The sequence below is a fragment of the Podarcis melisellensis genome, assembly GCF_964234715.1.
Source record: "Podarcis melisellensis genome assembly, chromosome: 5".
NCBI classification, from domain to species: Eukaryota; Metazoa; Chordata; class Lepidosauria; order Squamata; family Lacertidae; genus Podarcis; species Podarcis melisellensis.
The window spans coordinates 11,506,610-11,531,138 of NC_138537.1; the positions used below are offsets into that span (position 1 = coordinate 11,506,610).

At 46.8% G+C, this 24,529-nt stretch overlaps 1 protein-coding gene across 2 annotated transcripts in view; it reads right to left on the reverse strand.

The window, feature by feature from the left end:
* KCNMB2 (potassium calcium-activated channel subfamily M regulatory beta subunit 2) overlaps positions 1-24,529 on the reverse strand; it is a 318,635-nt gene that overhangs the window by 213,719 nt on the left and 80,387 nt on the right. Inside the window, exon 1 of one of the 2 annotated variants that reach the window (XM_081911382.1) lies at positions 3,006-3,423. The exons of the other annotated variant lie outside the window; for it this stretch is intronic. The gene's annotated coding sequence lies outside the window, so the exon portion shown is untranslated. Of the gene's footprint in view, positions 1-3,005; positions 3,424-24,529 lie in introns of those variants that run through there. 2 annotated transcript variants of the gene reach the window in all.

A 24,529-nucleotide genomic window follows, 5' to 3' on the forward strand; every position in this document is an offset into this window, starting at 1 on the left:
CACAGGGCTAGTTCTTGAACTTCTCACAGAGTACTCGGTGTGTGGTCACTTGCTTTGGGTGGGAACCCTGTAACAAAGGAGACAATCCTTTATACTTCATTTTGCCTGTGAGGAGATTTTCCCTTCCCACCATGCCTGCAAGCTGACCAAATATGCATGGCTAAAGCCGCTTTCAGCCATGTTAGCCACGACTACCAACTTTTACTTTACTGTAACTTAGATGTATTTTTCTGCACACTACTTTAATGTATTTGCTGTCTGCATTGAAATGTAAGTAAACACTTCCCCATCTATCTTACGAAAATGTGTGGTTCATTCTCTGCAACAGGGATGAAGAGGGGGAGCTCATTAAATGATCGGTCTTAGAAAAAGATGCTGTGATTACTAAGACCCAGCATGGGTTTCTCTAAAACTAGTAATGCCAGACGAATCTCCTTCCTTTTTTGGTATACAAGCTTGGTGGAACAGGGAAATGCTATGGACATAGTGATTTCAGTAAAGGTTTTGGCCAAGTCCAACATGGTATTCTTGCAGAGAAACTGGTAAACTGTGGGCTGGAGAAGGTAACTTTTAGGTGGATTTGTAGCTTGTTGACTGACCAAACTCAAGAGGGCTCACCAACCATTCATCATCTTCCTGGAAAAAAGTGAAGTGGGGTCTGTCTGTGGGCCCACTGTTGTTCAACATCTTTATAAATGATTTGGATGAAGGAATTGTGGAGTTGCTCATCAGATTCGCAGATGACTTCAAGCTAATGCCACAGAAGACAGAATCAGGATTCAAAATGATTTTAATAGATTGGAGAACTGGGCTCAAACTAACAAAATGAATTTCAATGGGGGCAAATGTAAGGTTCTACACTTAGATAGGAAGAACCCGCTGCAAATATAAGATGGAGTACATGTGAAAAGGATCTAGCAGTCTTAGTAGACAATAAGCATAACATGAGTCAACAGTGTGATGCAGCAGTAAAAAAAAGCTAATGCTATTCTAGGCTGCATCAACAGAAGTATAGTGTCCAGATCAAGGGTAGTAATAAAGGTAAAGGGACCCCTGACCATTAGGTCCAGTTGTGACCAACTCTGGGGTTGCGGCGCTCATCTCGCTTTGCTGGCCGAGGGAGCCGGCGTACAGCTTCCTGGTCATGTGGCCAGCATGACTAAGCCGCTTCTGGCAAACCAGAGCAGCGCACAGAAATGCCGTTTACCTTCCCGCTGGAGCGGTACCTATTTATCTACTTGCACTCTGACGTGCTTTCGAACTGCTAGGTTGGCAGTAGCTGGGACCGAGCAATGGGAGCTCACCCCGTTGCGGGGATTTGAACCGCTGACCTTCTGATCGGCAAGTCCTAGGCTCTGTGGTTTAACCCACAGCGCCACCCATGTCCCTAGGGTAGTAATAGTACCACTCTATTCTGCATTGGTCAGACCATACCTGGAGTACTGTGACCAGTTCTGGGTGCCACATTTTAAGAAGGATATTGACAAGCTAGAACATGTGCAAAGGAGGGCAACCAAAATGACCAAGGGTCTTGGAAACCATGCCTTATGAGGAATGGTTGAGGAAGCTGGGTAAGCTTACCCTGGAAAAGAGGAGACTGAGAAGACTATCTAAAGGGCTGTTACATGGAAGATAGAGCAAGCTTGGTTTCTTCTGCTCTGGAAAGTAGGACTTGAACCAATGGCTTCAAGTTATGAGAAATGAGATTCCAACTAAACTTCAGGAAGAACTTTCTGACAGTAAGAGCTGTTCAACAGTGGAACCATCTCCTTTGGAAGGTGGTGAACTCTCCTTCCTTGGAGGTTTTTACGTGGTGGTTGAATGAGCAACTGTCATGTATGATATAGTTGAGATTCCTACATTGTAGGGAGTTGGACTAGATGATCCAACAATTCTGTGTTCCTTCAGTAACACTCTGGCCCACGACTGGATGAAGTCTTCATTAAAACATAGGAAGCAGTCCTCTTTTCCAGACCTATTAGGAGTGATCACATCCCTCGGGATTGGCACTGGGTATTAAGAGCCATTGGTGGCCACTCCTTTCTTCTTATTTTAGTGGAAGGAAAGCTTTCTGCAGATGGTCAGAGGCGGTCTTAGTGTTTTGAAAGACTGCGTGGCAGAACACTGTCATTGAAACTAGGATCTGTGGCTAAACCCTGTTTGACCCTGTCTCTAAAGAACCCTGAGAGTGAACGAGTGAAATATAGGTGGCCCCCTTTCATCATGAACACACTATTCTTGTCCAGCCGGAACACTGACCACAGACTTGTGCCAAACCTGCCTGCCATTATACAAAATAATGAACTGCCCGGTTCCTTCTTCTTTCCAACTGGGTTTATGCTCGATGGCTCTTGACTCAAAGAAACAGACTCCCCATCTCTCTCTCTCCCCCCCCCTCTCTCTCTCCCTCCACAGTGGTGGTGATGGGAGGACTCGGTGTGCATGCTAAGAGCACAGAGCCCTCGCCCCCTCCGCTTTCAAGGCTCTCGCCCCCCCCACTCATTTCCTGCCCCACCTTCTCCTCCCATAGCCTCTGCCTGCTCCCTCCATCCTCAACTCCTGTCCCAACCCAGCCGGAATGACCGAGAAGAGACCGGCGTGCTGCCTTTGTGACCTCTGTGCATTCCTTTCTAATGAAAAGGGGGAGACAGAGAAAAAACAACTCTCCGGGAGATACAATGTGGAATGTACAACTTGGGAAGCAAAACAAGGATGCTCTCTTCACTTCCACGACCAGCGTTGCGCTCTCGAGACAATACAGCTGCCATTCACCGAAACACACTCAGTTCATAATACCGGCAGGTCCCCCCCCTCCATTCCTATGATGAGAAGCGAACCCTCCACACCCCTTCTGCACCCCAAACCTTCTTTTCTCCCGGCTCCGCATCCGTCATGCCCAATCCACTTAGAACCCTCCCGCCCCCCCCCCCGAAGCAGCCGAAATGAAACAATACAGCCCTCGGGAGCAGCCAGAGACGCCTTTGTTTCCCAAGCGGAAATCCTACCTCTCAGACTTGTCACATCTTCTCTTCCTCGGAAAAGCCCAAACGCACCGGAGTTGTTGTTGTTGTTTGGGGGGGGGGCTAGGGAAGGGTGGGAGGGGGGGAGAGGAGGCGGAGAACCACCACCCTAATTGTTAATAAAGCAGAATCTGGAGGAATCCTCTGACCTGCCACCAGTTGTCGAGCGCCGTCATCCTTACCTCCTGACGTTTAAAGCCTTTTCGGACCATTAATGTCACAACCCGCCTTGCTAACTCACGCTCCCTGAATACTCCCTTGCTCAAAATGTCTGAAATAGTTTCGAAGGGGGTTTGACAGGCACACACACCAGACGCTTGGGCTGGGGAATTTCGTGGCGCGAGCTGCTTTGTGTTGTGGGGTTACCCTCCCTCCCAAAGGACCAAACCTAACACGCCAAGGAAATTAAAAACAAAAGCAGTATGCCTGAGGTAGGATTTCTTTTAACTTGGGAGAGGCATGCAATTTCTGTTCGGTGCTATAACAGGGTCCTTGCATAAAAATGCAAGGGTAATTCTAACAGCACCCCTCCTGAAGCTTGCGCTCCTTTTCTCCCACGATTCTGGTACTAACATGAGGCAGCCTTATTTTCTCTGCCTGAAAGGTATTTGGGAAAACTTTAAAACAAGCAAAACGGAATTCTTTCGAAGGGAAAAACGGGGAGCTATACAGGGCAAACCAGACAAGGGATCTTCCCCAAACACCCTTACTGTGTATTGTTAACTAGGGATGGAAGAGAAATTCCGTTTCGTTTGCATTTTATGGAGAAACGAACTGAGTCACACTTCTCGAAGCAATGTGCACTTTCCCCTTGAAATCTGTACTTCTCCAAATAATGCTGCAACAAAATAATGTGGACAGTGATGCATATATTGGGGGGGGGGGGATAAGCATAAAAATACAGTACACATGCGAGTAAAAATAATATATCAAATACACTGTATTTGAGGGAATGGCTTGCAAAATGTGTATGTGCATATTACGATACATGGGCATATTTGGTGAACGTACTTATTATGAGAAACGGAAACAGAAATTGACAGGTTCATCCACTCTTACATTCCTGAACTGTGCAGAGTTCCCCAGAATGTTGCTTTCCTTTGGAGGAGAGATCACCGGGGAGGAGATCATGGTGTTTTGTAATTTATTTACAAAGAGACAAGCAGAGCCCAGGTGGGACCAAGCAGCTTAAGTCCTCCTGCAAGCCCCAAATCCACTGCCTCACATCAGCCTCCCAGAATGCTGCTCAAAACCAACCCCCTGAGATGCCTTCCAGCTGTCAGCTCATCACTCTCTTCCCTTCTGCTTTGCTCTATGTGTGCCTCATTCTGTGTCCTGCTATCTCAGGCAACAGCTTCTCCTTTTGTTCCTCTTCCCAGACATCATCAGCCCCTCCTTTCAGTCTGGCAGACTTGGGAAAGGTGTGTGTACTTCCTCAAACTTCTGATGGATCTCCCCACTTCTCTTTTTGGAACATTCTGGAGAATCTCTTACTATCTTGAAACCATCTTTTAAGAATCAGCCCCTATCAAGGGAGATTCATGGACCATTAAGGACACTGAGGACCTCCTTTGAGGGTCTTCTGGCAGTTCTCTCACTGCAAGAAGTAAAGCTACAGGGAACCAAGCAGAGGGCCTTCCCATCAGACGTCAAGGACCTAAAGAACTACACAACTGAAGGCATTTGAAGGCAGCTCTGAATTGGGAAATTTTTAATGTTTCACATTTCATTGTGTTTTTATATGTGGTGGAAGCTGTCCAGAGTGGCTGGAGAAATCCAGTCAGATGGGTGGGGTAATACTACTACTACTACTACTACTACTAATAATAATAGTAATAAATCAACCAGCCTCTAACCTTCATTTCCCTGGCAAGGGATGTAGCCACACCAGCACTCATCATCTTACGTTTTAATAGCAGACTCAATTAACTAGGTACCAAATCTATTTGTAGCCAAAGAAGGAGGTTATTAGCAGGCTTGGGGGAAGAATGACTGAGCATGCTCAGTGGGCACGGAATGCTGACTGGCTGTTTGAGGAAAAGGGGGAAATGTGTGTTGCGGAAGAAATGGACATTCTGGAAGCAGGTATGGTTGACTGGTTGGAACCCTGAACACGAGCACCTCAGACTGCAACATGTTGTTTCTGGTCCACTGGTACTATTACCACCCTCAGGATCAGAAACTCTCCCAGTCCTTGCAGAATGTGAAATTAAGGTGCTCTTAACTAATGTCACCAAGCCTAGGACAATAGCATGATTGGAACTTCCTGGTTAGCAGCCATTCTTAAACTGAAGAATGGGCCAGCAATGTTCAGCCACCCTCTGACATAGGCCTACTTGCCACAGAAGTGGTACATCAGAGTCTGCACAGTACCACTTTGTAGCTCAGTGGTAACATCTGCTTATCATGTAGAAGGTTACAGGTTCGATCCTCGGTATCTCCCAGTAGGAAATAGCATCATTCTGAAATTATGGAGAGCTTCTGCCAGTCAGATTAGACAAGGAAAGACTAGATGAACCAATGGTTTCACCTCAGTATAAGACAGCTTCCTATGTTCTTGTGATTAGACTGTACTGGTTGAACAGCGTCAGTCAAAGTTGGGAAATAATGTTGAGATAACTCTGTTCTACAGTTGTGGCAAGGGACGCGGGTGGCGCTGTGGGTTAAACCACAGAGCCTAGGGCTTGCCGATCAGAAGGTCAGCGGTTCAAATCCCCACAACGGGGTGAGCTCCCATTGCTCGGTCCCAGCTCCTGCCCACCTAGCAGTTCGAAAGCACGTCAAAGTGCAAGTAGGTAAATAGGTACCGCTCCGGTGGGAAGGTAAACAGCATTTCTGTGCGCTGCTCTGGTTCACCAGAAGCAACTTAGTCATGCTGGCCACATCACCCAGAAGCTGTACGCCAGCTCCCTTGACCAATAAAGCGAGATGAGTGCAACAACCGAAGAGTCGTCCGCGACTGGACCTAATGGTCAGGGTCCCTTTACCTTTACAGTTGTGGCATCATATGGCTGAAATGGTCTTTCTATCTACATTTTATTTATTTGAAATATTAGCATAAACAGATGAAGGTGTCCTATTGAGATTCAGATCATTGCTCCATCTATCTCTATTGTCTGCTCTGAGTTCCAGCAGATATCCAGAGTCTCAGGCCAGAAGAGTCTTTCCTGCCATATCAGGTATGGGGAACCATTTGACCTCCAGATGTAGCTTAACTCCCATCAGCCCCAGCAAGCATAGCCAATGGGCAAGGATGATGGGAGCTGCAGTCCAGCAAAATCCAGAGCACCAAAGGTCTCCCACACCTGTGCTACCTGGATTTTTAAGACTAGAAATGCCAAGGCAAGATCAGGAGATGTTTTCCATGCAAAACTTGTACTCTGCCACTAAGCTACAGCTTGTCCACAAGGCCCATACACCCACACATTTCCATGTGTCATGTTTCAAGGTTTGGGGAGAGGGGAGCCAACAAACCAGAGGCAATCAATGAAGGAACTGGGGGTGGTGGTGATGCTCTCTCATCAGCCCTTAGATCAGGGGTGGGGAACCTGTGGCTCTCCAGATGTCAATGGGCTGGAGGGACACAGTCAGCATATCTGGTGATCAGGGAGAATGTGAATTCTAGTACAACATCTGGAAGGCCAGAAGTTCCCCATCCCTGCCTTAGATGTTACTGGAACATAGTAAGTCCGTGGCTCCCCTGGGTTTCAGTCAGGTGCCTCTCCCGGTCCTACCTGGATATGCTCAGGATTCTGCATGCAATTTAGGACCTTGCATACAGGGGAAGGTGGCAGAAAACCTGCTTTGCATGCACTTACTCCTGTACATTGGGCCTAGAAGGAACGATGATCAAGTTCATGCTTGGAAGAAAAGCAACGCAAACTTTTTTGTTTTGTTTTGGCACGGACCTTTGGTTTTTTGGCATGCAGTTTCACCTTTAGCTCAGGACACTAGCAGGAACACAAACAGGCCTCTCTCTCTCTTCCTCCCTCCCCTCTCCCCTCCTTGCACAGCTTCTGTCTTGATGTTCATTGTAACCCTTGGAAAAGAATGGGTTGGGTCCCGTCTGGTTCCTGATGGCCAAACGCGCAGAAGTGAGCAGTCTGCTGGCACCAGAGCATCAGTGGTGGCAGATGTCAGGCATAATATTGCGTGGGCGGACTAGTATGAATGTGTTGGGAAGCTGGCACGGCTGCGAATCCACAGTGTACCTACTTCTAAGGTTGAAAAGAGATGGCAGGTGCCCTGCTGCTAGTCCAGCGCTTTCAGCAACTACAGAGGGCTGAAATAGAGAGAAGGAAGGTACTGTGACATAGTGCAAGTGGAGAAAGCATTCAGCATGGAAGAGATGAGACGGAAACTGTGTGTGTGTGTGGGCGTGTGTGTGCGCTACCCAAGGTATCGTTGTATCATTTTTATTTTCCTCTCCTTCGCATTCCCACCTTTCAACCCAAGCTGGGCCCTCAAGCTGACTTGCAAAATTGCAATAGGGAAACATTAAAATCGAATTATAAAACAAAGCTGACATTTAAATAAAAAGCATTAGCATGCAGAAGAGAGATAAAACTCAAAAAGAAAAACAAGCTGAAAAGGCCTCTAGAGGGTTTTTTTTAAAAAATACTGCTTTAAAAATGTTGAAAGAGAGTTACCCTGGAGGATTTCTCTGGTGAGAGAGTTCTATAGAGGGAGTTTTGTCTGGCTCTCAACTGCATATGCTCTCAGATGGTACCACAGCTATAGGGAAGGGCCATAGGTCAGCAGTAGAGCAGCTTCTTTGCACACAGAAGGTCTCAGGTTTGAGCCCCAACATCTCCAGATGGGGCAGGGAATCACTCCCTCTTGGGAGGCTGTGGAGGCAATACTGAACAAGATACAAGATACTGTGGAGGCAATACTGAACTGGTCTAATCCAGGCAGATTTTTTCCCTGAGGTAGAGTGAGTCAACTACCTCAGGCAACAGAGGAGCAGCAAGGGGTTGGGGGACAGACTTGGCTCTTCTAGGTGCTCCCAAGCTAACCTGCTGCCTTAGCTGAGGTAGGGGACATGGTACTGACAGGAGCATTGAGGTAAGAGTCAACTGTGGGAGGTAGTGGGGAAGCACCATCTTGTCTCAGGTGGCAAAATGTTGGGGCCCCTCACGAAACAATAATTGGTGGGGTTCTTTTTTTGGTATAATGTGACTAAGAAGTGTAATAATAATACAAATAAACATACAGTGAATGCACCCAGAGAGAAGCAGATGATGAATGCTAAAGCTGCTCCCATCCTCAATGCACTTGGGGCCAAAACTGCTGACATCAACAGTGTGTAAGCATTCTATGTGTGTGTGTGTGTGTGTGCGCGCACGCACACACACACACACACACACACACACCAATTCAGGGTGATGTATGGTCTGGGTGTCACCTGGGTCTTGCTGAGACAACTCTGGATTGCCACAGGTCAACTCAGGTGGCACAGCTGTCCAAGGCAGGAAGGTCAGGCAAGAGAGCCAGAGTTTAGTGGTTAGAGTGTCAGGTGTGGACCTGGGAGACCAGGGTTCAAATCCTCATGCTGCCATTGTATGACCTTGGGCCTGTTACTGCCTCGCAGCCTAACCCACCTCACAGAGTTGTTGTGGGGATCAAATGAAGAGTGGGGAAACCACGTAGACCACCTTGAGGTGCTTGGAAAAAAGGTGGGGTGTGAATGCAATCGATCGAGCGATCGATCAATCAATCAATCAATCAATCAATCAATCAGTGGAGAGGTAGATGTTGCTGGGTGAGAAGTCCACCTAGGAGAATAGGAGGGACCTACCTGACCAGCTGCATCTTCCTGGGAGAAGGTGAGTGGTGGAAGTTGCCTTTCTAAGTGACTTTCCCAGCTGGCTGCTCCTTCTTCTCACCTGGCCTCTTTTTCCTGCATGATGCCTGGTCCTCTTTCTTGTCTGCCTCATGAATCAGCACACCACAGGGTCGAACATTCCATGCAACAGGATATTCAGTCCTGTGTCATGCAGGGTGTTCCTTCACAAGCGGTTTCTCCGTGGGAGGTGGTAGCAGCTTGTGAAGCAGCAGTCCACAGGATTCAACTCCATGCACTCAACACCTCCTTCCTCTGCTCCTCCCCTGACCAAATATTTACTTAGAATCACCCACCCCCCCAAAAAACCCTACACAAACAAAACATTAGCCCTGCCCCCAAGCTGATCCAGGGTGGGGCAGCTGGTCCCTGGGTTGGCCCAGGTTGGGTTAGAAGCCTGAACAATCTTGGGACAGTAGGAACTTGAACTCCTGCTGCTGCTGTCATGGTCCCAACAAAAATCTATTCTCTTAACTGCCATTTGCACATCAAGTGAAGTCTCTAGTGACTATTGGGAGAAGTTCCTTAATGGTACAAGAAAAACTTCAACAGTGGAGCTAGGTGTTTGGCTGAGGTCCTCAAGAGGGCACTGGACAGGCATCTCTTGAAGATGCTCTAGCTCTGTATCTCCTGCATTGTGGTGGACTACATGGCCTACCAAGCTCCTTCCAACTCTATGATTCTAGGAACATACCAAACTGCCTTATTTTATGTCATGCCACTGGTTCATCTAGCTCAGTATTGTTGACACTGACCACTGGTGGCTCTCCAGAACTTCAGACAGGATTCTCTTCCACACCCACTGTCAGGGAACTGCCATCGGAGCCAGAGGCGGAGGGAAGGCTCCAGAGGGATGCTGGAGAGGGTCCCAGCAGGCAGAGAGGCAGCCCATCTGCTGGGGAAGGAAATCAGCGTAACACTAGTGGAGAAGGGGGGCAGATGGGAGAATCGGAGAGGAGGCTCCAGGACTCTTCACCGGAGACCAGTGGAGAGAGCACGGGTGCTCCGCTGCCCACACCCTCCCTGCGCAGAAGACTTCCGCGCAGGGAGAGTAGGAGGAGACTTGGCGTCAAAGAACTTCTTTGCTGGAAGAAGTTCAAGAAACGCCCACTGACGGATTCTGCCAGCGACTGAAACAGCCACGAAGTGAAGGGCTGTCCAGACAGAAAGGGTTCAACCAGGTAACCTAGCCAGGAGTGGCGGCAACTTACGCACGAGCAACCCCTATAACCATTACACCCACCTAGAGATGCAGGGGGTTGAACGTGGGACCTTCTGGATGCAAGTTGGGACACTCTGTCACTGAGCTATGGCCCTTGTCCATTCTAGGGGTCTATTATTCTATCCTTAGCTGAAATGTCAATGTGCACCTCTTTGGTAATACATTGCTCATCCTGCAATTGCACTCCAGTTGGAGCTGGGTAACAGCAGCAGCGAGAGAATATTATTGTTAACATAGTGAGCGTAGGAGTCCGCAATCTACCCGAAGACAATTGGATAGTTTTCACTCAATTTCTTAGAGGACAAGCGATCAGCTATGCGACACGCGCAGCCACGAATAATAATACTCTTTGCCTGTCTCAAAAGCAGTTTCTACACAATAACTGAAGGATAATACCCCTTAATGTAAATAATAGTCCACTTCCAGCAAAAACGCATTCCACTCAAGATGCCCGGGAATCATCATCATCATGGTTAATATGCCAAGGTTATACACGGCTCTCTCCTTCCCTTAAATAATAATAAAAAGTACCTGTTGAAATTTCCCTATCTTTTTTATTTATTTAAAAAATGACAAAGTAAAAGATTGGAGGAGGGATGGGGGGGGGGGAGACAAAAGGGTAAGATATGAATGTGTTCTAATGGGAGTATCTACAAAGCTAAAAGCTTGCAATTATTTCAAATTATAGTGTGCCAAAAGTGGTGAGAAAGCAAGGAATTAGGCAGAGCAGGGTTGGAGGGTGGGCTTCTTCACTGTACACGCCTCTCCAGACGCTGCCTTGGTGTTTCTGCTGTGACTCGATGAAATTGCAGACCAGCCCCTGTTCCAGAGGGCAGCGTGGTCGGGCCCCAAGACTGCCCCCCCCCTCCAGCCCCCCAATAAACCGAGGCATCAAACACGTCAGCAAATTAGGCTGCCTGGCTTTTCATTTTGGTGTTTGTGGGTCAGAGAACCACAGCGGGAAGGTGCCTTATGCTGAGCCAAACCACTGACCCATCTATCTCAGTATTGTCAACATTCCAAACAGGATATCAGAAAATTCCTAGCAGGACTGACCACGCTCAACCTTAATTGCCAAGGAACAAGAATTCATGGGCAGTCCTAATCACCCCGGAGGAAATAGAGGTGGTCCTCAAAAACCAGTATTGTCAACATTGAGCAGCAGCTGTTCTCTGGAATTTGAGACAGGGATCCTTTCCTAGCCATAGCTGGAGATACCAGGCATCAAACCCATAACTTCCACAGCAATGCCCTGCCAGTGAGCTATATGACCTTTCCCATTTTGCCTGGGTGGCAGAAGGGGTAGGGGTGGTAAAGCATGGCTGCCCTATAGACATGCAACTGCATAGCAAATTAGGCAGATCCTAGAGGGAGGGGGAACCCCTTCTCCCTGTAGGAAAGAAAGAGGTTACTGCACACAAAACCTGCAACATTAATTATACAGTGTACTTCCATATGTAATTAGCTGCTGTATTTGTAACAGATAGTTACACTCCCCAGTTATGTATGCATCTATCAAATTCTCGTTATAATTAGGGTGAGTCATAAAGCGATTTTGCATTCCTTGTTCTTGTTCATTATGCTGGTTCGCTTACAGTCAGGGTGCAAGCTCCCTGAATTCCTTCACTTCCTCCAAATGCCTTACCTGTTCCACCTGTTACTTATTTTAAAGGCAGAAGGGTATAAAAAGAAAAAGAGAGAGCATCAATCTAGTTGAAGCTGAGGCAAGACTCAGTCCTTTGGCTAATTTGACAGGTCCTTAATTAGTTATATTTCAATACATATACAGTGATACCTCGGGTTACAGACGCTTCAGGTTACAGACTCCACTAACCCAGAAATAGTACCTTGGGTTAAGAACTTTGCTTCAGGATGAGAACAGAAATCGTGCGGCGGCAGTGGGAGGCTCCATTAGCTAAAGTGGTGCTTCAGGTTAAGAACAGTTGCAGGTTAAGAACGGACCTCCAGAACGAATTAAGTTCTTAACCCGAGGTACTACTGTAGCTTTCTACCCAATTAACAAGGTGTCTAGAGTCCTCTCTCTAATGTTTGGGGGGACCATTTTTTTGCTTCAGGAGCCTTGCCTTAACTTCAACTAGATTGATGCTTTCTTCCTATATCTATTAAAGGTAAACCTCTGTCCGTTAGGACCAGTCGCGGATGACTCTGGGGTTGCGGCGCTCATCTTGCTTTATTGCCCAAGGGAGCCGACGTACAGCTTCCGGGTCATGTGGCCAGCATGACTAAGCCACTTCTGGCAAACCAGAGCAGCACATGGAAACACCGTTTACCTTCCTGCTGGATTGGTACCTATTTACCTACTTGTACTTTGACGTGTTTTCGAACTGCTAGGTTGGCAGGAGCAGGGACCGAACAATGGGAGCTCCCCCCGTCATGGGGATTCGAACCGCGACCTTCTGATCGGCAAGCCCTAGGCTCTGTGCTTTAGACCATAGCGCCACCCGCGTCCCTATATCTATTAAAATTTAACAAATTAAAGCTCTGTCAGATTAGCCAAAGGACTGAGTGCAGGCAGGAGAAATCAATACATATGAGCCTTGGGTAAGTGAGGACAGACCTATGCAAGCTGGACCCATTCTCCAACGTTCACCATGATTACCTTGCCTCTGCAAAGCACCTACAAAACCGCATGGAAAAAGACCGCTGTGAGTGGACTATTAAAATAATACTGTCTGTGTAAGGAGATTTCTTATGCCAACACCCAGTTTCTATCGCATTTCTTCATTCCCACAGACCGGTAGAAATGTAAGAAGGAGCAGATGCTTTGAGAAGAGTTTGCCGAATACACCAGACTCTGTATAAATAAAGCTTGGCCAAGTGACGGAAGAAGACAGATCATGTTTACAGGGGGGAAAGCTGGAAGGTTTCAGACACCTGTTTGGCATAATTATGGCAGGTGACATAAGTAGAAGGGGAAGGCTATAATGCATCCCAGCAGCTGGCAGAAACACTAAGGCAGACAGGAAACCACCCGGGGACTTTTCAACTCGGATGCGGAATCTTTGATACTGCTCTTTTTGATGAACCTGAGACTACAGGAGGAAATGGGACATTAAAGCATGTCAGGCGAAGGCATGTCGCATCTGGCAAGCAACCTAAACTAACCTAACAGGATGGGGGTGAACCTGTGCCTGAGTGTGTGTGAAACTGATGCAGATTCTAAATAGGCCAACCTGTCCATCACTTTTCAGAACTCCAGATTCAGGTAAGGAGGATTTCTGGACCATCCTTGCCTCTTCCTATCTGCTTCTTTACTTGCTTGGATATCCACGGAACAATTTCTCTGGTATGTAATAGCAAAGTCACACATAACCCCCAACATTATTATTATTTTGATGATAATAGGGATATCCTATTCCATAACAGTAATAACAATAACAATAGATCTATTATTTATACCCCATCCATCTGACTAGGTTGCCCCAGGCACTCTGGGTGGCTTCCAACATACAGTGGTACCTATAGTTATGGACTCGATCTGTTCCGGGATGTCATTTGCACCCCGAAAAGTCCATAACTAGAGCGCCACTTCTGCGCACATGAGCGGCGTGATGGAGTGCTTCTGTGCATGTGCGAAGCACGCATAATGCTGTTACGATATAGAAGCAATGCAGCTGCAAACTGCTAGCTTGAAAGCAAAACATAATGGGAATGTTGGGACTGCCCGTGGGAAACAGAGGGACAGTCAATTCACAGTGCGAAGCACCTGAATTAGCTCAGAGTGTAATATGAGCTCTTCCATTTGTTCCTGTCCAGGAAGTGCAGGAAGTGTTTGTCACTAGACTGCTGGAGTTTGAAGAGAGCAGTCATGTTTTTTGTAATGCTGCAAAGACAGAAATAAAGGCATGTAAATACGTTTCTGTCTATCTCTTTCCCCTGCCAGGGGGCAGGAAAGAGGGTGTGTGTTCTTCTCACGTTTGAGAAGAATCGCCTATCGAGACCTAGCCTGGATCTTGCTTGGAGTTGCCAGTTTCTCCTGATAAAGGCTTGATTTCCAACAAATGCTTCTGCTCATGCGTGAAGCATGCAAAACGCTTCTGCGCGCACACACATGGCAAAACCCAGAAATATACACTTCCAGGTTTGCTACTTTCACAAGCTGAAAAGATGCAACGTGAACCTAACACAACACGAGGTATGACTGCATATAAAAACTTGATAAAACATTAAACATTTTAAAACTTCCCTATAGAGGGCAGCCTTCAGATGTCTTCAGATGTATCTTATCTCCTTGGCTCAGGGATCACACACCCGCCTACATTTCTTCGCTTGAAAATCCTAAGGAAAAGCGGGACATTCTGGGATCAAATCAGAAACCGGGACGGCTTCTCTAAATCCAGGACTGTCCATGGAAAACAGGGACACTTGGAGGGCCTGCGTGTGGGTCTTTACATAAACAAAATGGGACCACCTATACCCCAAAGGGAAGTGATTTCCAGCGTTGGAAAGTTGCGTAACTATGCAAAAAAGCTTAAGAAAAAATTGACCAGGGAACAGTCCCCAGAAACAACCAAATAAGGGGTGAGCAACATGCTCAGAGGTTGCAGAATGTTGACTGAGTCTTGAGATGAGAAAAAAATGGAAGGGAGAATGGAATGGAGTATCTTGAAACTGGGAGGGGGGATGGAATGAAGTATTTTGGAATGCCTGGCTAGCTGGCTGGAGCCCTGAGCTCCTCCCCTACCAGCCTTGAGATATGCAAAGCTGAATAATATAAAAAATGTGAGGACACCAGGAAAAGCAAAAACTTCACTGACAGTGAAAACAACAACAACACACAGCACATATTAAGTAAATATTATGCAAATATTATTTACTTCATCCAGCAAATGAATTAAAGTGTTTGATTTAATTAGATTGGTGCCACGAACTACATTCTGCAACAGACGAAGAAACAGCTTGTTTCAGACAGCATCAACTGTGCTGGACTAGAGATTCTTTTTCTAATTGCAAACTAGGGCAAAGAGAGAATGAATACCTAGATTAGAGCAGAAATTAATCTACTCCCCAAAAATTCTCCCTAAAACTCTTCCATGAGGACGATGGTGGCGACCGTTCTTTGGATGTGCAAAATGGTCTGGGAAATACGGAGTGATATTTCTTCATTGACAGCCAAAGTTTTGCAACAGAAGTCACCATTTAGGGAAGTTTAGGGAAGTTTTTAATGACTGATGTTTTAATATACTTTTAATCTTTTGTTGGAAGCCGTCCAGAGTGGCTGGGGAAACCCAGCCAGATGGGTGGGGTATAAATAAATAAACAAACAGATTATTATTATTATTATTATTATTATTATTATTATTATCTTCATCATTATTATCATCATTATCATCATCACCACCGGACAGTATTCTGACAGCTGGCATCAACTGGCACTCAGACTGATATGTAGCAGACAATATTTATCTATCTGAAGAATGTCTACCACACCTTATCCTTCAAAATGATTTCAACAAATAAATAACAATATTAAAACCCACATATATCAAGACCCCTTCAATGAAAATCTATAAAACAAGCGCAGCAGGAAGAGCCTGGGCAAATTAAAAATTGGGGAGCCACCGCAAAGGAGAACTTGGCCACAACAGATGCTTGCTAACACCTCTGGAAGATGACATGGCTGACACTCGCTAACACCTCTGAACACCCCACTGGGAAGACCTTCAAATAAGCTCTTAATGACTGTGCAGGCAGCCCTGTTTAGGGAAGTTTTTAAGGACTGATGATTATGTTCTTAGATATGTTGTAAGCCGCCCAGAGTGTCTGGGGAAACCCAGACAGATGGTAAGTAAATAAACAAACAAACAAATAAATAAACAAACAAACATTTTATTTATACCCCACCCTCCCTGGCCAGAGCCAGGCTCAGGGCAGCTAACACCAGTAAAATTACAGTAAAAACTTAATAGGGGGAAAAAACCAATTTAAAATGCAGGTTAAAATGCAATTTAAAATGCAGTCTCATTTTAAAGTAGCCCATAGATCAAAACCATAAGGGGAGGAAAACATAAGAGTCAGACTGAGTCCAAACCAAAGGCTAGGCGGAACAGCTCTGTCTTGCAGGCCCTGCAGAAAGATGTCAAGTCCCGCAGGGCCCTGGTCTCTTGTGACAGAGCGTTGCACCAAGTCGGGGCCAGTACTGAAAAGACCCTGGCCCTAGTTGAGACCAATTTAACCACCTTGCAACTTGGGACTGTTATGGTTCAGAATTTATCTGGTTAAATTCCCCTGGTGTGTGTCACCTGCTAACGTCAGCTTACAGCTGGGCGGAGACAGAAGCTGGGCGGGACAATCCCTGTATTGTTCAGTTCCCCTGTGATCCTGAGGGGAGAAAGACGTACTCTCTGTGTATCTGAGAGAGAGTAATGGCGGCCAAGAGTGACGGACTTTAATGCTGTAATGTTTGAATAAAGAGCTGTAAATAGACACACCTGTCTATGTGTATGCTTGCCTGGAAGCAAGACTGCTTTACACGCTGTTCAACTCTGCTAAGCCGTGACCTGAAGGGAGCAACAGTGGCGCAGCTGTGAAGAAGTGTGCCGGACCCGTTATAAACTGCTGATTGGGATCGTAAAGCTGTCTGAGATCGCGGCCCCATCGATCAAGGGAAGATCGATATCTCCACAGGTTATGGGGTCAGAAAACGCTCGTAAAGCAGTCGGTGTGAGCTCCAGGAACGCTTTGAAGTCAGCGTGGGTACCGGAGAGCAAGGATGAGTCATTGCCTGCTTCCGTGAGACAGTGAGAGCTTCTGATACACAAAGAGCTGAAGGCTGAGACGCAGCTGATAACGTTTCTCCACGGAAGGGAGAGCCAAGCAGCTGGTACGGAGTAAGTACAGCTTGGGGCCCCTTGGGAGAACGGGAGAAGATGGCTGAAAGCCAGAATATACCGCTGGAAAAGCTCACTCTAAAGAGTTGGGCAACGTGGTCCAGACAAATAAGGGGATGGTTCTTGGTCGAAGGGCTCTGGGAAGCAAGCCAATGGGAGCCAAAATCACCCCTTAGCCGGCCAGCAGCTGGAGCAGGTGAAGCAAGCTGTGGGGCTGTGTTGGCTGAAAATAGCCAGAGGCTGCAACAAGAGCTGAATATGCTCAGAGCATGCGTTGATGCATCACTGAGGCCTCATTTGGAGGGCATAACGACAGCGTGGGCTGCCTGGAATTTGCTGAAGGGCTTGTGTGAGGCGTCAGCGAAAGGCCAGCGCCCAGGAGAGGCTGAAGGATGCCCAGAAAGCCCAATGGGGGCTGGGACAGTGTTGGGGAGCTGTTGCAATGCTTCTACACGTCTGTGTGATGGACTGAGTCCTGGAGAGGCTGGACTGGCAGGCCCTGTTCCCGATGTCTTAGCCTCTAGGAGCGCTAGTGAGCAGATCGGGGGGGCGAAGAGTTCCAAAGGCAAGTTTAAAGAACTTTCGCTTTGTGCTGAAGCAGAGAGGAGCTTCAGGGGGGGCCAAGCTGGTGGAAGGAGCCGTTCCAGAAGGAGGAAGGCCAGGCCAGCTGGGAGGAGCCCCGGGCAGTGTTTTTCCACTGGAGTTCAACGTCGGCGTGGCAGTTGCCCCCACCGGAGCAGAGAGCCGATGCAGGATGTTTGCAAAGATTTTTCCCATGGGAACCAGGGAGGTTTCCATGGCAACAGGCCTGGGAAGACAGGCAGGCGTGGAACTGAGCCAGGTGGTCGGGGTAAACAGCAGGGAGAAGAGTCTTATCAAGTTTCTGCGAGTATGGCAGTGTTTGAAGACGGCGGAGTGGAAAATTTCCAGCTCAGCCTTGTAATAGACTCTGCAGCTAACCGCAACATGGTTCCAGAGACCCCTGCAGTCGAGAGGTGGAATTGCACGGCAGTTCCGAAGGGACAAACTATTAAGTTCGCGAATGGACAGAAAACTAGAGTTCGCAAATATACTAATGCCTATCTTTCTGTTTTACAGGAGACGGTGGATTTTTGTATTGTTCCAGAGGTTCATCACTGTTTGCTATCTGTGCCTTATTTGTTAAATAAGGGGTTCAAAGTTTGTTTTGAAAATGATGTCTGCACAATCTCCAAAGGGGGGAGGTTACTGGCCAAAGTGCAGAAGGGACAGAATGACCTTTTCATTCTTAAAACGTCTCTTGGGGGTGAGGGGAAGGTTGAGAAAGCACAAGCGTTGCGTGCTACAGTTCCCAACCAGCGTGCTACAATTCCCGCTCATAATGTTACATGTGCATGCGTATGGCATCAGAGAGCGATTCACAATCCTTTAGAGGATTTGCAGGCGTTGCCTGAGGTTGTTACAGGTTGTAAGATTAAAAATTGTCAAAGTGCCATTAATTGTGACACTTGCAAGCAAGCAAAGGTGAGAGGGTGCAGTTACCCAAAGGTGGAACGTGTGGCCACTAAACCTTTTGAGCTGGTACACATAGATTTGGCCGGTCCTGTCCAGGAGCCAAGTCTAGGGGGGGCCAGGTTTCTGCTAACTTTTCTGGATGATTTCTCGCAGAATTCCTGGGCTCACGGTCTCAAATCCAGGGAGGATGCAGCACAGCTGATCAAGAGCTGGATTGAGGGGGTGGAACAGAGGTTCTCCACCAGGGTTCAAGCGATCATCAGTGACAGAAATGCTAAGTACACTGGTTCTGCGTTGCAGAAGTTCTTGCAGAAGAGAGGGATACGCCACACAGTTACTTCACCCCAGCAAGGGGGGGGTGGCAGAGCTGAGGAGTGGAGCTCTGGTTAAAGCTGCACAGGTGATGCTGAAAGAAGCCAGGTTACCTCCTGAGTTTTGGCTGGAGGCTACTAGGGCTGTGTCATTCACCTGGAATCGTGTCTACAACTCATTGGTAGGTGACACTCCATTTTCTCTGTTGAATGGCCGCAAACCCCAGGTTCACTTTCTGCGGACGTTTGGGACTCCTGCGCTTGTCCCTTTGCCTAAGGCTTTGCAAGGGCCAGATGGAGCCAAAGTCCAGAAAATGATCTTCTGTGGGTATGAGCCAGAAGCCCGTGCATGGCGGTTTGCTTACCCGTCAGGTGATCAGAGTAAGGTGCTGATCAGTAAACACGCTGAGTTCTTAGAGGAGGAGGTAAAGTCAAAGACTCCTGTCAGGCGTGATGTTCTCTCAGATTGTCTCTCTGACCCAGAAGACAGTTCTGATGAGGCGGAAGAAGAGGCTGAGGCTGCTGATGACGACCAGGTCACTGACCAGGGTCAGGAGCAGGATAGGGCATCTCCACAACAGCCCAAGAGTGCGCCTAGTTCTCCTGTAAGTGTAATGGAGAGGATTCGAAGACGCTTTAAGTCAGAGAGTGAATCCCATGATGCAGAGGATACACCTGCTGATCAAAATGAGTCAGGGGGAACACCTGAGTTTGTGCCTAGGAGGTCCAGTCGCACAACTAAGGGTATCCCACCAGAGAGGTATCAGGCCACAGGTGCGTGGGTAAGTTTCGCACAGTGCGATTCTGAGAGTTGTGAGGTGGTTCCACAAATGCCAAACAGATTTGCCAAGGGAGGGCACAAGGCATTGGGGAAGGGATCGATCTCACAAGGTGTTACTGAAGATGTTGCACAGGTATCACGCAGGGACACAAGGGGGGGTGTTATGGTTCAGAATTTATCTGGTTAAATTCCCCTGGTGTGTGTCACCTGCTAACGTCAGCTTACAGCTGGGCGGAGACAGAAGCTGGGCGGGACAATCCCTGTATTGTTCAGTTCCCCTGTGATCCTGAGGGGAGAAAGACGTACTCTCTGTGTATCTGAGAGAGAGTAATGGCGGCCAAGAGTGACGGACTTTAATGCTGTAATGTTTGAATAAAGAGCTGTAAATAGACACACCTGTCTATGTGTATGCTTGCCTGGAAGCAAGACTGCTTTACACGCTGTTCAACTCTGCTAAGCCGTGACCTGAAGGGAGCAACAGTGGCGCAGCTGTGAAGAAGTGTGCCGGACCCGTTATAAACTGCTGATTGGGATCGTAAAGCTGTCTGAGATCGCGGCCCCATCGATCAAGGGAAGATCGATATCTCCACAGGGACCGCCAAAGTGTTTTCATTTGTGGACCTTAAGGTCCTCTGCGGGGCATACCAGGAGAGGCAGTCCCGTAGGTACCTGGTCCTAGGCTGCATAGGGCTTTAAAGGTCAAAACCAGCACCTTAAACCTGACCCTGTACTCCACCGGGAGCCACTGCAGCTGGTAAAGCACTAGATGAATGTGATCCCGCGGCAAGGATAATAATAATAATGATAATAATGATGATAATAATAATAATAATAATAATAATAATAATAATAATAATAATGTTACCCTTTAAATACCCAGGTCCCAAACCTCGTAGGGCTATAATAGTTAAACATGGTGCTTTGAGTAGTGCCTGAAATAGGAAAGTATGTTGAAACCCGTGAGGGGTGTTCTGACTGCTTAGTCGTTATCAGTAATTTAACAGCTCTATTCTCTGAACTAATTGAAGTCTCCAACCTGGGTGTTAGATGTGGGTATTAGACACGGGTGGCACTGTCGGTATAAACCACAGAGCCTAGGACTTGCCAATCAGAAGGTCGGCAGTTCGAATCCCTGCGACGGGGTGAGCTCCCGTTGCTCGGTCCCTGCTCCTGCCAACCTAGCAGTTCGAAAGCACAAAGTGCAAGTAGATAAATAGGTACAGCTTCGGTGGGAAGGTAAACGGTGTTTCTGTGCGCTGCTCTGGTTCGCCAGAAGCGGCTTAGTCATGCTGGCCACATGACCTGGAAGCTGTACACCAGCTCCCTCGGCCAGTAAATGGCCTTGCAGTTTCCAATATGCAGCAATCAATATTTGACAGCATTGAACAATAAAGATCTATTGTGCTCATGCCCTGCTTATGGGCTTCCCATAGCTACGTGGTTGTCCATCATGAGACCAGAATGGTGGACAAGATAGGGCATTAATCTGATCCAGCAGGGCTCTTCATAGAATCATAGAATCATAGAGATGGAAGAGACCACAAGGGCCATCGAGTCCAACCCCCTGCCAAGCAGGAAACACCATCAGAGCACTCCTGACATATGGTTGTCAAGCCTCTGATTAAAGACCTCCAAAGAAGGAGACTCCACCACGCTCCTTGGCAGCAAATTCCACTGTCAAGCAGCTCTTACTGTCAGGAAGTTCTTCCTAATGTTCAGGTGGAATCTTCTTTCTTGTAGTTTGGATCCATTGCTCCGTGTCCTCTTCTCTGGAGCAGCAGAAAACAACCTTTCTCCCTCCTCTATGTGACATCCTTTTATATATTTGAACATGGCTATCATATCACCCCTTAACCTCCTCTTCTCCAGGCTAAACATGCCCAGCTCCCTTAGCCGTTCCTCATAAGGCATCGTTTCCAGGCCTTTGACCATTTTGGTTGCCCTCCTCTGGACACGTTCCGGTTTGTCAGTGTCCTTCTTGAACTGTGGTGCCCAGAACTGGACACAGTACTCCAGGTGAGGTCTGACCAGAGCAGAATACAGTGGCACTATTACTTCCCTTGATCTAGATGCTATACGCCTATTGATGCAGCCCAGAATTGCATTGGCTTATATTCTTACAACATGCAGAATCAATCAATATTTGAAAGGATGCAATATAATGTAGTGAACATTCTGCATTCAGGTATTCAGTTAGCCACCCAAAAAAGGCAAACGTCACACATTTGATTCTGAAAGGTGAGTGTCCAATTCCAATTATTGACCTAAAACTCAGTTTTGAAAAATTGTCAGTTCTCACACCCTTTTGAAAAGTTTAAGGCCAGTTCTATCCTACACAAAAGTTCTGCCATTGCAGCCAGGAGGCATGAAGCAAGTGAAAGTTCTGCAAAAGCAGAACTTAATTGATTGGCAGTACAGTGGATGGAATTGATGGACTGCAGCTTCAGGACAAGACAAATGTACTTTACAGAGTGCCTAATTAATTCGCAGAATCCAGAGCCTCAAGATACGGGCACTAGCTTACATGGGATTTTAAAAAGGGATTAGACAAACTCACAAAGGACAGGTCTCTCCATGGTTAATAGTTATTCTACTTAAAAGGAATCAGCAGGTTCAGCGACTGCATGAGCCTGAGCAGTGCCAGATTTAGGGCAGTGCCAGCAGTTCCACCATACAAAGCACCCAGCTGACGGGGTGCCAAATTGAGAAGATCCATAATTGAGAAGAACTATTGGAGGTTTTAAAGCAGAAGTTGGATGGCCATCTGTCATGGATGTTTTAGCTGAGATTCCATAACTGAGAAGATCTGTTAAGTTGTGGGTGAACATATCAGACGACACAGCGATTCTTCAAACAGCTCTTGTTTATTCACAAGCCAGAACAGAACGGAACTGAAGGGTTCAGCCAGCCTGCTTATATAGAGCTCCACTAGAATGCAACAGTAACCATTTTCTGTAACTATCCAATCACTGAACGTCACTTTCAATCCCTTATTTGCATATGTGGACCTGAGTGAAAACTATCTACAGTATCCCCCTGCTGGCCCAGGGTGAGAACTTCAGTACGTAACAAGATCCATTGGGGGGGTTTTAAGCAGAGGTTGGATAGCCATCTGTCATGGATGCTTCCGCTGAGATTCCTGCATTGCAGGGGGCTGGACTTCCAACTCTACGAATTTTGACCTTGCAAAAGATTGCCAAAGACCACCACTGGCCTGAGTACCAGCTGCTGGAAGCTGCAGTGTGCACAGGGAAAGGACAGGGAGGGAAAGTGAAATCCTTGAGCTGATGAAACACATTAGCTGGATGCCACTTTAATTATGGGTCTAGAGATGAACACTTGGTCAGATCTACCACCCTTCTTCTAATGCTCCCATCCTCCAATCATGGGTTATCCTATCTGAACTGCCAACAGTTCTGAAACCTCTCAATGCCCCCAAGGTCCATAAATGCCATCGACCAGCTTGACATTCTCTATCAACTAATGGCTGGATGGAATTCCCCGTTTGAGCTTCGATTCTCTGGCGCAAGGTTTACTCATATAGCTGTACACATTCCTGGCATTCCCTTTTCTGACTGCAGTAGTACCAGGGATAAAACACACCTGCATTGTTTATAGTAGAAATTGGATTAAATCGTGTTAGCCAATTCCAATTTGTTTCTGACTTTGGGGTGGGTGTGGGTGGGGAGCAGCCAATTCATCAATTCCACCTCACCTGCCCAGTTTACTTATGCTTTTATTTTATAAAACAAATTTAAAAAATTCCATTTCTGCATGATTTGAATAAACAGGTAGGAGAGAGAGGGGCAGGAAGGCAGGCAGACGGACAAGGAGTTTTAAATGAGCAAAAAATCCTGCATCCATCATTTAGGTGACACTCTTAGATGGTATATAACTGGAAAGGTATTGTGGAAAAGTATGCCAAGACATGGCTTAAATATAGAGGAATGGAAATCTGAGCCCAGGAAAATAAACCACCAAGAGCAGAACATCGTTCCCACTTCAAGGTCTCTGTGGCCTGCAAACATTTATGCATCGAGTTTAACCAATTTCCACAATGCCTAGGCCCCAGTTAAACTAAAGAGCTGCAGTGATAAGAAATATCATGGACAGAGAGCTCATAGTAATTACTTCCAAAATGAAAACCCCAAATCCTTTCATTTTCTCAGATTCATGGTTGCTATAACCCGGCAGGCAAGCTGTTGGCTTCATCGCTGCTTTTCTCAGATCCAGGTTCTGTCTTTTTATTATTATTATTATTATTATTATTATTATTATTATTATTATTATTATTATTATTATTATTATTTAATTTGCTGTAGGGGATATCCGGGCCCATCATCCTTCAGAGTGATGAGCAGTGTAAACTATTGAAGTCTCCTGGTAGAAAATGATAAAATTAAATGACTTCTGGTCTGACAGGTGATGTTCCGTAAATCACAGAGGGCTGAAGAAATGGGAAAAGCAATGTGGGAAAATGCACCCCTTGCTCCACTTTCACAGACGCTGCTTAAAAACTTTACTATGACAGTCCACCAGTAACAACTGTGTATGGTGGCCTTCTAGTCCCTTTCATTTGCATTCCTAGAGAGGCTGTGGAAAACAGGTGATTTATGGCAAGTGTAGAGCAACTTTTTAAGCCTGTCCATCAGCTAACATCAGGCATCGGGCAGGTAAACCCATGGGCCCAATTTGAAAGGAGGAATTGAGAGCACACTCTTTCTAGCTGCTGGCACAATTCAGCTGAAAATTACGCTCCAGTACACTGTAAACATTATCAGTCCTTCAAATTGGCTCTCCAGATTTCTACACCAAATGCTGAGACCAGACTTTGGAAGGTTTTGATTCTTGGCTGGTCCTCTCCTCTCAGCACCTGCATTGTCTGTCTGAAGTCTTGGACAGTTTAGTTGCTATTAACTTCCCTTGGCTTGCCAGACCCAGAGATGTCACATCTGCAAAGAACAGTAAGTGTTCGTGTCAATTTAGGTTCAGTCGACACCAAAAT